This window comes from Engystomops pustulosus, chromosome 3, assembly GCF_040894005.1.
Source record: "Engystomops pustulosus chromosome 3, aEngPut4.maternal, whole genome shotgun sequence".
NCBI lineage: Eukaryota > Metazoa > Chordata > Amphibia > Anura > Leptodactylidae > Engystomops > Engystomops pustulosus.
Window position 1 is genome coordinate 146,579,517 of NC_092413.1, and position 13,690 is coordinate 146,593,206.

The following is a 13,690-nucleotide window of genomic DNA, read 5'->3' on the forward strand; positions in this document are numbered from 1 at the left end:
ATCCCCCACATAGAGCTCAATATAAACTCTAGTTTAGCATTTAAGTGTTCCAATGCGGTCTATATTGCGGATGAGGGATGTATAGTCTTCATGCAAGTTCACTAAAGGTGAGTTTTTAATTTAGATTTGCAGATGATGTCTTGTGACTGCATTTAAAAAAAAAAAATGCTTCCGCTTAGCTTGTTAAAATTTAGTCAGTGTTCTGACAATATTTGGTTTTAAATGTTGACTTATGAGTGGAAAAAATGGGGCTTCTGTCGAGTTTAGTCATTCTTACAGATGATGCAGATTCTTGGCAACATCAGAAGGATTTGCAAATGAGGATATTGGTGGGGATTTAGAGATCAGAATGGAAAGAGAAAGTTAAAACAATTTGTACAAAACTATGATTTCTGTAAAAGCAATTTTCATACCAGCCCCAAGAACAAAAAATGAATTTAAAAAAAATCCCTCTTTTCCTGCATTTATACAGTAACCCATCTGTGTCCTGTTGAATGTCCAAGAGCAACGGATGTTTTTAGTCTTTTAAAGTTCATATACAAATGGATCTCTTGACCTGCTACTGTTTGCTGCTCTATTTTTAGTGACAATCAATGTGACCAATCTATTTTCATTGTTTCCTCTTCTTCCTTTTTGAAGATAAAGGTAGAAGTTAAACAATTAATTTTTCTGGCCTTCAACCAGAGTACTGGAACACTTAAAGATTATTATCTTATCTAATGTGGCTGTCTTGATTATTGCCCAACCATTTTATCTGAAATTTTAAATGGATGGTTTGTGGTTTTCATTCTTCCAGCCACCTGACAACTATCCTGCAATCCTCTAGCACATTACAGCAGCTACATTCTGGGCCACCTATTACTCTATTGGGAACCAGTTACAACATTGGCAGTAACTGAAGGGAATTTGTAATTTTAATCCAAGAAAGAACTGCACAAACTTAAAGGTAGCACCCTTTTGAGCATTCCCCATGTCCCCACTGACGATAGTGTATCCAGCTCGCTGCCTTGCAACTCTGTGCTTAATGTGGTGGAGAGCTGCCGGCTATCTCCACTGTATGGTCGAGAGGAGGCAGCAAGTGCAGAGTGACTGGGAGAAGGGGTGGGGGGATCTGCTCTGTGCCTAGCACACCCCGGGTACCCAGGACATGAGCTGGCAGGGAGCCAGGTAAACTTTAATATAACTTTGTAGTTTTAACCACTAATTCCAGGAGTTTTATAAAAACTTAAGTTTAGTGATAAGCTATTTATTATCGGAACACGGAAAGGCTCAAAAAGGGTGTCTGGTGACAGTTTACAATGACTCTATGACTCTATAGGTTGATTTTTTTTTTTTTTTTATTTCTCCAATATTTTATTGCAAATGCTTTGTACAATATGCTTTTTGTTCACAAACTTAAGGCTTCTGGTAGCAGTCCCTTGTCAGTTATTACTGAAGCAGGTACTGATGATTCCCTCTTTGACCTCCATACTTTGGGAAGCAATTGAAACAACAATGTAGCGCAGGTTATAGAGCAGTTCCACACCAGATAGGTATAGAAGTAAAAAAAAAAATAATCTCAATCATGATAAACCAGAGACCCTTATTCATATATACAGGCATTGATTGAGGTAATCTTCTTGTATTTATCAAAGGTCTCCTTCCTTCTAAAATAAACTTTGAAAATTATGCTATTGAGTCAGTAGTGCTTTGGGTGCGTTACCAGAACCTCTTTGTGGTAGCTTCACCGCTGTTAGTGTGCAGGAGTACTTCCTCCCTTTGTGTGAGATTACAGCAGGCAAAGGGAGGGAAGAGTCCTGCTCCTCCAGGAAGAGGCCTGCTCCTCCACAGTGCAAGTCTGTGAAACAGGAGCACAGATGGCCCTGGTTACAGCCCTGTATCACTTTTGTTTCATTATTCTAATGTTACGTTGTTTTTAGCAGGAAGGAGATGGATAGCAAATATAAGATTACCACAGTCAGTGCAGGGATCTGAGTAAATGTCATGGTTTATCATGCTTTATATAAATTTTTTTGATGGTTTTCCTTTAATAATCTTTAAAATAAGTTTACTATTTCTCAGTTATCTGCTATCCCAGTTGGATATGTTATTTTAGATAAAATTCCTTTATCTTTGTATGAGAAAAAAATAAAGCAATTTCTGCTTCGTCCCCCATGACGGCCCACCTGGAGGATGCCCCTTGACCTCTGCAGGGACAGGAAGAAGAGGTTAAAGGTTCCCTCCCCGCAGTCTCCGCCAGTGTTCTTCCTGTCCCTGTTGAGGTCAGGTTAAGAGAGGTGCCCTCTCTCCTCCAGGTGGGGGGGGGGGGGGACGAAGCTTTACTTACTAGTAGTCCGTCCTCGGCTAAATCCCGGTTGACCAGGGCTCTCGGTTGGCTCCGGCCCTCCCTGCTGCTGTCTCCGGTCCGTGTTCCTGGCCGAAGAAACTACACTTCCCAGTGTCCCTCAAAGTCTGGTGACGGCTGCCAGCCGCGACCGGAAGTTGCATTGTTTTGGCCGCAAAGCAATCCTGGGAAAGGAGAAGCCGGCGTGCGGCCTCTGCAAGGGCGATGGGCTCCCCGATAAGGTATTTAAAGCAGGTTGCATGAGCGGGCTAGTCACGTTGATCTAAGATCTGTGAGATGCGCCGCATGTTTTTCTGCTGTGCTTCTCCGGTTCTGTTATGGCTGACGAAGCAGACCCGACATTCCTGCATCCTCCGGTTTCCGTAAGTGGGGTCATATGCGCAGGAATGGGCTCTTTTTTACTTTAGTGAAGGTGTCGGGTCACTTATTATCCTCCACTTGCCTTTTAGGAGAAAGACCAAGGGTCTAGGGGTAAAGGCAAGGAGGATAAAGGGGATAAGACGAGCAAGTCTGAAAAACCCGAAAAAAGTAGAGTAAAAAAATGCAACTTATGCTTTCACTCTGTCGGATTCCTATAAAACCGATTTGCAAGCCATGCATTGATAACTTCATAAAGGGAAGAGAAAACGTCCTTCATGGATGAGTTAAAGGGGTTAATTGAGGAGAAAGTGAGATCCTCTGTGGCAGCAGCCACGTCCAAGGCTCCGCCAAGTAAACGACCCAGAATCGAGCCAGAATCCTCTCTAACAGAGGAAGGGAATGATTCCGAAACTCTTTCATGTTCAGTTGTAGAGGGGGATGATACAACGGATTCTCAAAAAATAGTAGATACGCGACATCTGTTTCAGATAGAAGAGCTTGATAGTCTCCTTCCCCCTAAATCAAAGGAAGAGGAGTTGTTTGGCGGTTTGAAGACAAAGCGTCAGTCTTTCCTCTGAATGACACGTTAAAAGAACTGGTTATGGAAGAATGGCAGGAACCAGAAAAAAGAATTATGGTTTCTAAAAATTTTAGGAAAGGCTCATGTTTGAACCTGAGGAGTCCAAGATTTGGGATATGTGTCCGAAGATGGATGTTAAAGTCACAAAAATTGTGAAGAAAACTGACCTTCCATTTGAGGACGCAGCACAGCTAAAGGACCCGATGGATAGAAAATCGGATTCTCTCCTAAAGAAGGCCTGGGAAACATCAATGCTTACATCAATGCCTGCATATCCTCAGCGGCCTGGTGCCGGGCTCGCACCAGTCCTCATATCTCCATCCAAACAGATGCAAGTCAGACAGGTTGGGGAGCAGTAATGCCTCACCACTTCTCTCAGGGTGTCTGGACCGAAGAAGTCGCAAGGAGGTCTTCAAATTATCGGGAGCTAAGAGTGGTTTGGGAAACCCTCAGCATAAACACCCCTCTCCTATCCCACCATCACCTCCTCATTTTATTGGACAATGACAACCGTCTCCTACATAAAGAGACAAGGGGGTACCAGGTCTCCACTTCTGAGTGCATTAACCCAACAAATATTTCCGTGGGCAGAAGACCACGCCCTGTCAATTTCGGCAACACACCTGAAAGGTACGGAGAACCTAAAAGCGGATTTCCTCAGCAGGAAGAAAGTTCTCCAGAACGAGTGGAGCTTAACGGAAGTATTCCAAAAGCTAACTTCTATATGGGGTCACCCTGTTCGCAACAAAAGAGAATGCCAAATGCCATCGCTATTTTTCTCTAGAAAAAGGAGAGGGCAAGGAACAGCTGGATGCTGAGTCCTGAGAAAAATATTTCTGTCCAAACTGGCCGAAGAAAAGCGGGTATCCTCTCCTGAGAAGGATGTCACCGAAGGATCCAGTCATTCTCCCACTGTCAAGGGATTTGCTTTACCAGAGTCCAATCCATCATCCGAACCCAGGAAGACTACATCTGGCATCCTGGATCCTGAATCCAGCTACCTGAGATCCCAAGGACTTTCCTCCAAGGTTATTAAAACTTTGAAGGCAAGTAGAAAACAAAATTCTGGACTAGACAGGACAATAAGATGCAATCGCACTGACGTTTCACATATCCAGTAAATATATAGGGTGAAAACTCTTATGAATCCTGCTCTGCCTTGGAGAACGGGAAATCAAGTTATGGCTCTACAGGGATAGGGACACTACCACTGAAAAGGACAGTCAACCCCAAAATGCACCAGAATGTATGAAACGTGTATGACTAGCCCAAATGCTTACATTGACAAAGGACCAAATAGAGGTAAAGAAACAAACCTCCCATTTCCAGTGCACTGTCCCCCATTCCCCAAACGCCCCTGGGAGCAACCTCCATCAAACTGCGACCAACACCTTTTCTTGCAAATAGCTTTCTGGACCTGCCCAGCATGGATATGGCCTATTCCACCTGGACCAAGCAACCATGACCATGTATGTGCTAGGCCTTGCTAAAGCCAGCCACTCGGGTACCAGAGGAATCCAGGTCCCCCCAAGCCATTTTGTCAGGCCCTGGTGGGAGGACAGTGCACATAAATGTTGGCCATCTGATCTTCTTCACTTGAAAAGCTAGGCATGCATGGATCTCAAGTAAAATGCTGCTAAATTAAAGGGAACCCTAAAATACCATGTCCTAAATCTCAAATATTTCAGTTGCAATTCTTCATTGTAGTCTGTGTTGAGAACAATATCACAAAAATGATCATTCCAAAATCCGACCTCTATGGGATATGCATTTTGATTTACATTGATGCTCAAAATCAACACAAAATCAATTTTGGGCTAATCCAACTTTTGAAGAAGACGGGGATATTGGGCTCAATAGTGAATGTGACCTCCAAATGGCCTTCCTACAATACTTGGACATTCTACTGGTGAGGAGACATCTGTCCCTAGACCTGGATTAAAGGTAAAATCCTGGACTATCACTGGTGCCATGTGGCATTGATGCAACGATGGATTACAGTGGGTACAGAAAGTATTCAGAACCCTTTTAAATTTTTCAAGGTTTCATAGCAGCCAATTGGTAAGATCAAGCATTCTTTTTATGCTCTTTAGTGTAAATTCTGCTCCCCATCTTGACAGAAAAAAAGTAGAGATTTTTGCTAATTTAACAAGAAAAACTGATGTCACATGGTCATAAGTATCCCAACCCTTTGCTGTGACGCACTCTAATTTAACTCGCATGCTGTCAGTTTTCTTCCTTGATAAGGAAAGGCACACACCTGTTTATAGAAGACAGCTCTGTGCATGTTGGAGCACATAAAATTATTTTGTCTAAGGAACTGCCCAAGGAGCAGAGACAAAATTGTGGCAGGGCACAGATCTGGCCAAGGTTACAAAAGAATTTCTTCAGCACTCGAGGTTCCTAGGAGTACAGTGGCCTCTGTAATCCTTAAATGGGAACAGTTTAGGGTGACCACCGATGGGTGAGATTAGAGAAAGTTCCACAAAATCTACTATCAATGCAGCCTTCCGCCAGTTAGGGCTTCATGGCAGAGTGGAAGCCTTCTCACAGTTTGGAAAAAAAAAATGGACTTCCAGACCATGAGAAATAAGATTCTCTAGTCTGAGAAGATTGAACTTTTTGGTGTTAATTCTAAATGGTATGTGTGTAGAAAACCAGGCATTGCTCATTACCTGACAAATACAATCCTAACAGTGTGACGTGGTGGTGGTAGCATCTTGCAATGGGGGCAGGTACAGGACTAGACTGGTTGTAATAGAAAGAAAGATGAATGTGGCCAAGTACAGAGATCCTAGATTTAAAAAACCTCTTCCAGAGTGCTCTGGACCTCTGACTGGGCCAAAGGTTCACCTTCCAACTAGACAATGACCCCAAGCACTTAGCTAAAATAATGAAGTAGTCTTCTTGACTAGCCCAGCCAGAGCCTTGACCTAAACCCAATTGAGCATCTCTGGAGAGATTAGAATATGTCGTCAAAATGTTGTTGTCATCAAGTATTCATTAACCCCTAGGCGCACCAGGACGTTATAGTACGTCCCCGGGGCTAGATGCTTAGCGCAAGGGGACGTTCTATAACGTCCTGCTTCTGGCACCGGCTCACGAACGGAGCCGGTACCAGAAGCAGCGGCTGTCAGCTGTCTAGTACAGCTGACAGCCTGCGCTAACACCCGCGATCGGAGCCGGCTCCGATCGCGGGTGTTAACCCCTTACACGCCGCGGTCAAACATGACCGCGGCGTGTAAGTGTGTTTGAGCTGTGGATCGGATCCCCCGTGCCGCTTACCGGGGGATCCGATCCACTTCTGGGCAGCTCCGAGGACTGGCATGTGCCCCGGAGCTGCCCGGTCTCCATGGCAGCCAGACCCGGAAGGCAAGCTTGCTCAGACAGTTTACACTGCTCTACAATAAAATAGTATTGTAGAGCAGTGTATTGAACTTAAACCAGTGATCAGAGCATCACTGGTTTAAGTTCAAGTATGTATAATTAAAAAAAAGTCAAAAACACTAAAGTTAACACATTAGAATAAATAAAAAATAAATACATAAAAATATAAGCCCCTAAAATGTCACTTTCCCATAAAAAAACTTAATAAAGTATAAAAAACATAAAAACACAAAAAAACCCCGCATATTTGGTATTGCCGCGTCCGTAACAATCTGCATAATAAAACAGAATTGTTACTGGACCCGCACGGTAAACGCCGGAGGAAAAAAACGCAAAAAACATTCCAAAAAAAGATAATTTTTAATTAATACCCTATAAAAAATGCTCTAAAAAGTGATTTAAAAAATGTTATGCACTCCAAAATAAGCCCACTAAAAAGAACAACTGTTCTCGCAAAAAATAAGCCCCTAACAAGATTTATCTGCCAAAAAATAAAAAAGTTATGCATATAAAAAGATGGTGATGCTAAAATGAATAAGATTTTCTCCAAATTAGTTTTTATTCAGTACAATTGAATAAAATACACAAAACCCCCACATATTTGGTATCCCTGCGTCCGTAACAATCTGTATAATAAAACAGAATCGTTATTAGATCCGCAAAGTGAACCCCGTAAAAAACAACCTAAAAAAACTCTCTCTGATAAAGATGATTTTTTATTAATGCCCTTTAAAAATGCTCTAAAAAAGTGATTTTAAAAAGTTACGCAATCTAAAATAAGACCACTAAAAAGAGCTATCATTCTTGCAAAAAATAAGCCCTTAAACAGATTTGTTAGGTGAAAAATAAAAAAGTTATGCACATGAAAGACGGTGATGCTAAAATTAACAACAATTTTGCCAAATTACTTTTTATTCAGTAAAAATGGGAAAAAATAAAAAAAATATATATAAATGAAGTATTTTCGTAATCATGGCGACCCATAGAATAAAAATAATATACTATTTTCATGGTATGGTTAATGGCCAAAAAAAATAAAACACATAAAAATTTTCCTAAAAATTTATGATTTTCATTTCCTCCACCAACAAAGAGTTAATTAAATCTCACCAATTAGCTATAGATGCCCCAAAATTATGTATTAGAAAAGTGCATCTCATGTGGCAAAAGAAATAAGCCTCTATAGGTCCTCAATAAAAAAAAGAAAAAAATGATAGCCTGTACAATGTGACATAGCAAATCTGATTTGAATGGCGCCTCCTTCCCTTCTATGCCCGGCCGTGCGCCCATACAGCAGGTTACCAGCACATATGGGGTATCCGTGTACTCGGGAGAAATTGCGTATCAAACTTTGTGGAGCCTTTTTTCATTTTATCCATTACAAATGTTTAATTTTCCACCCAAAATGAGTGTATTGTGAAAAAATATTACAATTTGCAGACTCCACCTCCATTTTGTTTTAACCCCTATAAAACACGTAAAGGGTTAACAAACTTCTTAAAAGTGGTTTTTCATACGTTGAGGGGTGTAGTTTCCACAATGGGGTAATTTACGAGTCTCGCTATTATTTAGGCCTCTCAGTGTCAATTAGAAACTGAGCAGGTCCATCTAAATACAGGTTTTGGCGATTTTACAAAAAATGTGAAAAATGGCACCCAAATTCTGAGCCTCATAACATTCTAGTAAAATATGTGGAATCTGAAAAAACCATGCCAACATAAAGCAGACATTTGGGAAATGTAAGTTATGAATTTATTTGGGTGCTATGACTTTCTGAATTAAAAGTAGAGAATTTAGAATGTTGAAAATAAAGAATTTTTCCAAATTTTGTTTTTTTTCATAACTAAACGCAAAAGATTTCATCCAAATTTTTAAACTAATTTGAAGTACAATGTGTCACGAGAAAACAATCTCAAAATCCCCTGGATATCTCACAGCGTTCCCACGCTATAACCACTTATAGTGACACAGGCCAGATTTGAAAAATGGGGCCGCGTCCTTTAGGCCAAAAGATGCTGTGTCCCGTAGGGGTTAAGAAAAGGTTATCTGAACATATTTCTAACATTACTTCTAACATTGAACTTGCCTTCACCCAAAGCATCTCAGGCTTATCCAAACATTTAAGATTTACACATCATGGAGATCTGTACAATGTATTTTTAATACATCTTTTTTTCTATTGTACTCCTAATCTTTTTATCGAAGTCATTTGGTTGCTGTTGTCTCTGGGCATTGAAGGAAAGGAAATGTATGCTGACAGTGTCAGGGAGGTGAGCTTAACTTGCATCTATTCTCAAGTATTCACTATCCAACCTGAGGGAACTGCAGATGATCTGCAAGGAAGAATGGCAGAGCATTCCCAAATCCATGTGTGAAAAACTTGTTGCATCATTCCCAAGAAGACTCATAGCTGTACCAGCTCAAAAGCTGCTTCTACTCAATACTGAGAAAGGGTCTGGTCTGTATACTTATGACTGTGTGATATTTCAGTTTTTCTTGTTTAATTAACAAAGATTCTCTACATTTCATTTTTTTTCTGTTTAAGATTGGGTGCAAACTGTACATTGAGTGGAAAAAGCCTTTTTTGAACTTGCCAATTGGCTGCAATGAAACAGAATGAAAGGGGTCTGAATACTTTCATACCCACTGTATGTCTCAGATTATACTCAATTCAACTTCATTTTGGGAATGGGCCGGCTAGTCTATAGCATCAATGTCTTCATGGTGCATGAACTGGTTACAAATAACAGCCACATGAGGTCTAGCATTGTTATGCATCAGAAGGAACCCAGGGCCCACAGCAGCTGCATATGGTCTCCCAATGGGCATATGGATCTTGTCAGGGTACCTCTGGCTGGCACATGGAGGACTTTGTGGAAAAAAAATACCCCTGCTACATTATTGACCCACTTACAAACCAGTCATGCTGGTGTATTTTGCAGGCACATATCATTCTCCACATGGTCTATAGACTGGTATGTATGTCAAGGGCTCCTGTTGAATCTAATGATCTCCCTGCTGTAAGCACAACAGCAACTTGTGGAGGTTGGGCCATCCTTGTTCCTCATGAAGTTTCAAAAGACATGTGGATATTAGTGGCCTGCTGGAAGTCAATTTGCAGGGCTCTCGTACTGGTCCTCTTGTTCCTCCTTACACAAAGGAGAAGGTAGAGGTCCTGTTGCTTGATATTTGCCTAGCTATGACCTCCTCCACATTTCCTGGTATACTGGCTTGTCTCCTGGACACTGCTGACAGACTTGCTATCCTTCTTGCCACTTTTGGCATTGATCTACCATTGTGGATGAGCTGCCCTACCTCAACATCTTCTGTGAAGTGTAGACACCACTTCATACTCGTCCTCTATACTCATATCTCTAGAGGGGGAAAACCATGACAAATTGACAAATATTGCTAAAAGGCGTTCACCTTTTTCACGTTTTTGCTCCTCACCTCGAAACATCTTACCTTTAAATTTTCCCATGTGCAAAGTTATATGAGGACTTATTTCTGCATATCAAAGTGCACTTCTTAGCAATGCGGTTTTATTATTCCATGCCTTGTATTGGGAAGCAGGGGAAAAAATATCAAATGCTGTGAAAAACCGCATTTGCACCACTTTCTTTTTTGTGCTCTGTTTTTACAACTTTCACTGTGAGCTCCACTTTACATTTTGGTTCTTTACATTTAAGAGGATGCTAAATTTATACATGTACATTAATACAATAAAACACATAATTATATTGTGTTTTTTTATATTATGCAAAAGCTTAGAGAAAGCAAAAAGGCAGCTTTGCAATGCAGGTGTATTGGGCTTTTGTAACCGGTCTTTAAAGGGAACCCGTCACCAGGGACCTCCTTTCCACTAAACTATTGTGAAGTAAAGTTGCATCCTAGTTGTCTTTCAAAAACTACCAAAAAAATTTCTCAATCTTTCGAATTTTGCAGCACATTTTATGTTGAGAATATCCAGTGTTCTCCCCTAATTTCCTAATGGATCTTATTCCAAATTGTAACTCTACATGTGAGACCTGTTTGGGAGAATTGCTCACACTTAGAATTGGCGCTCAGAATTGTACTTTACATTTTCCAGTTGCTTGGCCTTCCCATGTTTTTTCTTTTCCTTTTTTATATATTTTTTTTCCTTTCTCCATTTCGCTGCCAGTGAACAATTTTATTATTAATAACAGGACATTGTATTCGCTTTTTAAGGAGAAATCTGAGGCAGGAGGTAAAATTACATTTGTCGCTTTTTCAGCTGCCAGAATAGAAAACAATGTACTAAAAATAGCAAGCGTAGGAGAAAAGGGAAAGATGGCAAAGCCAGAGGTCCACTTTTTAAACCGTTTTGGCCCCAGGAGAGGGGTCATACTTAAGATTTGGACTAAAATATATGAGGAGGAAATTGTGAAGCTTTATGCTAATAAACTGGGGATATTCACTTGTAGACTTTTGGAACACCCTGGGTTTTACTTTTCTGAGCTGTATGGACAGGTGGCCTGTTCACACCAATTTTAGGTTTCAGCTACTGTGATGCTAAGAGAATAGACCCAACAGGTAGTTGCTTGGCACTTTAGGTTACTAAGAGAGATGTCTTTATGATATCTAATACTACGTACATAATTCATGCTACCCCAAATAAATACTTTAAAACTATTTTAAAAAAAGCACTACCCTGATACCTAAATAAATTTTCTCCATGGCTGCAGTGTTAAAAAAAAAAAAAAAAAACTTTAAACTTATATGCAACTCTCCTGATGTGAGTCCAAGGTCTTGCATCAATGGTTACTTGCACTGCCATACCACCATGTTCAAAGGAAAGTGGGAGCAGGGCTGACTGCTCCTCACCCCTCCTCTGTGCAGTGGCTGTGCCATAAAAACTGCAAAATTCAGTACAAGCCCTATATTTTGCAGTGCAGCCTCCTGACTTGGTAACGCTGTGGTGAGACTGCTCACCGCACTGTAAATGGCAGCCATAGACCTCTATAGGGGCTGTGATGGGGTCATGTGCTTTGGGCCTTATATACTACTGCATGCCCTTGCATACAATGTATGAACTGAATAGTCTCTTCGCCATAATGGCTGTTTAAAATGTGCAGAGTTTGCCTTTTTCTATGGTTAAACTACTGAAAAGTTTACCTTTTATAGGTAGCAGCCCTGGAGAGCTTTGTAACAAATGCTTTGTGTGTTAGTAGCAGCAGGACTGTGCTCCATGTACAGCTATAACCCTTGTTGTATGTAAATGCATTTTTGCACTCTGATCAGTGTAAATGCTCTACAGGCAGTCCCCTACTTAAGGACACCTGACTTACAGACAACCCCTAGTTAGACAGATCCCTCTGCCCACTATGATCTCTAGTGAAGCTCTCTGAATGCTTTACTATAGCCCCAGACTGCAATGATCAGCTGTAAGGTGTCTGTAATGAAGCTTTATTGATAATCCTTGGTCCAATTACAGCAAAAAAATTTTGAAACTCCAATTGTCACTGGGACAAAAGAAAAAAATTCTCGAATTACAATTATAAAATATACAGTTTCGACTTGCATACAAATTCAACGTCGGTTCCATAGGTTTGAACTTATCTTGTATGTAACCCAGGGACTGCCTGTATTCAAGAAGAAGCTGCCACATTGGTGGATGAGCAGATGGGTGGCTGCACAGTAGCACATTGAAGAGCTCTCACATCAGGGTTCAGAATACATCTGTCACGGAATATAAAAACTTTTTTTACATAGATATTCAGGGCCGTGTGAGTAGTGAAATGTCTTCTGATTTTTATTTTTTAAAATACATTTGTAAGGCAACTGTTTTTCGTACCTAGTGTATATGCAACATGGCTTTTTTGTTTAGTTTCTAGCAATCTGCAGCCCTCAGCTTGGTTACTTCAATTATAAAATCTTGGATACCGCTGTGACAATTGGGATAAATGACTGCTGCTTTTCTCATCAGTTTTCGCAGGTCATTGTAGTTTCCATCTAAGTCCTGACATTTCCGAGCTGTTGGATTTGGGTTTGCGTATATACTTGAAGTGGCTCCAGTCAGTTTCCATGTCATCAAAGTTCACACAAATGGCTCTCCTTGGTCTTGTAACAGATTTACACTATTCTCCTTATGTTACCATTTACTTGCTCCAAAGATGCAAAGCAAATTTACACACCAAGTTTAACTTTTACCGGTTTTACTTCTAAAAAAAAAAATCTCCACCAGTGGATTCTACTCATCTGATTTTTACATGAGATCAGTCAAATTAGTGGTTGCAGGAGCAGCGTCACTTCAGCAGTCAGTATCTTTGGTTCTATGGTACCTAGAAACTTGCATCAAATTAAGACATGGATCTGAACATAGATGTAGTTAAAAATGGGCAAAAACTGTGGGGCAGATTTATAAAGTGTCGTAAGGTTAGACAGTGCAGAGTTAGATTAGACAGTCTTGTTCTGCACCAGATTCGTACAAGTGTCTGGTGCTGGATAATAAATCTGTCCCAGTAGTATACGGTCTGGTCGTACTCTGCACCTCTCACCTATTAAGTTGGCTTACTTTAGGCCAGAAAATTCTGTCAGACCTTTTTGCCGCGAGGCCACGCCTCCATGGTCCATGACCAGTTGTGGAGCTAGTCGTAGGAGAGAGCGAAAAGTGTCTAAAACCCTTTAGAAATGTGGTGCAGAAAGTGTTTTATTTATTTATTTTTTGTGCAACCTATGACAGAATTCTTTTGTGGACAGATTAATAAATCTCTCCTTGTGTCTTTACCTGCCACTACAATTTCCTACTATGCTTTAGATGTCTGTATCTCTGGTTCTGTAGCTCTTTTGGGACTTGACATACTTTTTATTTGACTTGACATACTGGGTTATTTTTGCTGGGAATCAAAGTGCAAGGGAAAATAGGCTGGAAAGGTATATAACAGTCACTGTTAGCCATTTGAACCAGGAAAGTTTAAATGTTATTCCTAGTCTAGTCCAGATGGCTAGATCTGCCATTGGGTTACCTTGGGTGGAATGTGTTTGTGACTAAGATGTTA

At 40.7% G+C, this 13,690-nt stretch overlaps 1 protein-coding gene across 4 annotated transcripts in view; it reads left to right on the plus strand.

Annotated features, from left to right (window-relative positions):
* DIS3L2 (DIS3 like 3'-5' exoribonuclease 2) overlaps nucleotides 1-13,690 on the plus strand; it is a 228,516-nt gene that overhangs the window by 113,211 nt on the left and 101,615 nt on the right. The gene's annotated exons all lie outside the window — the stretch shown is intronic.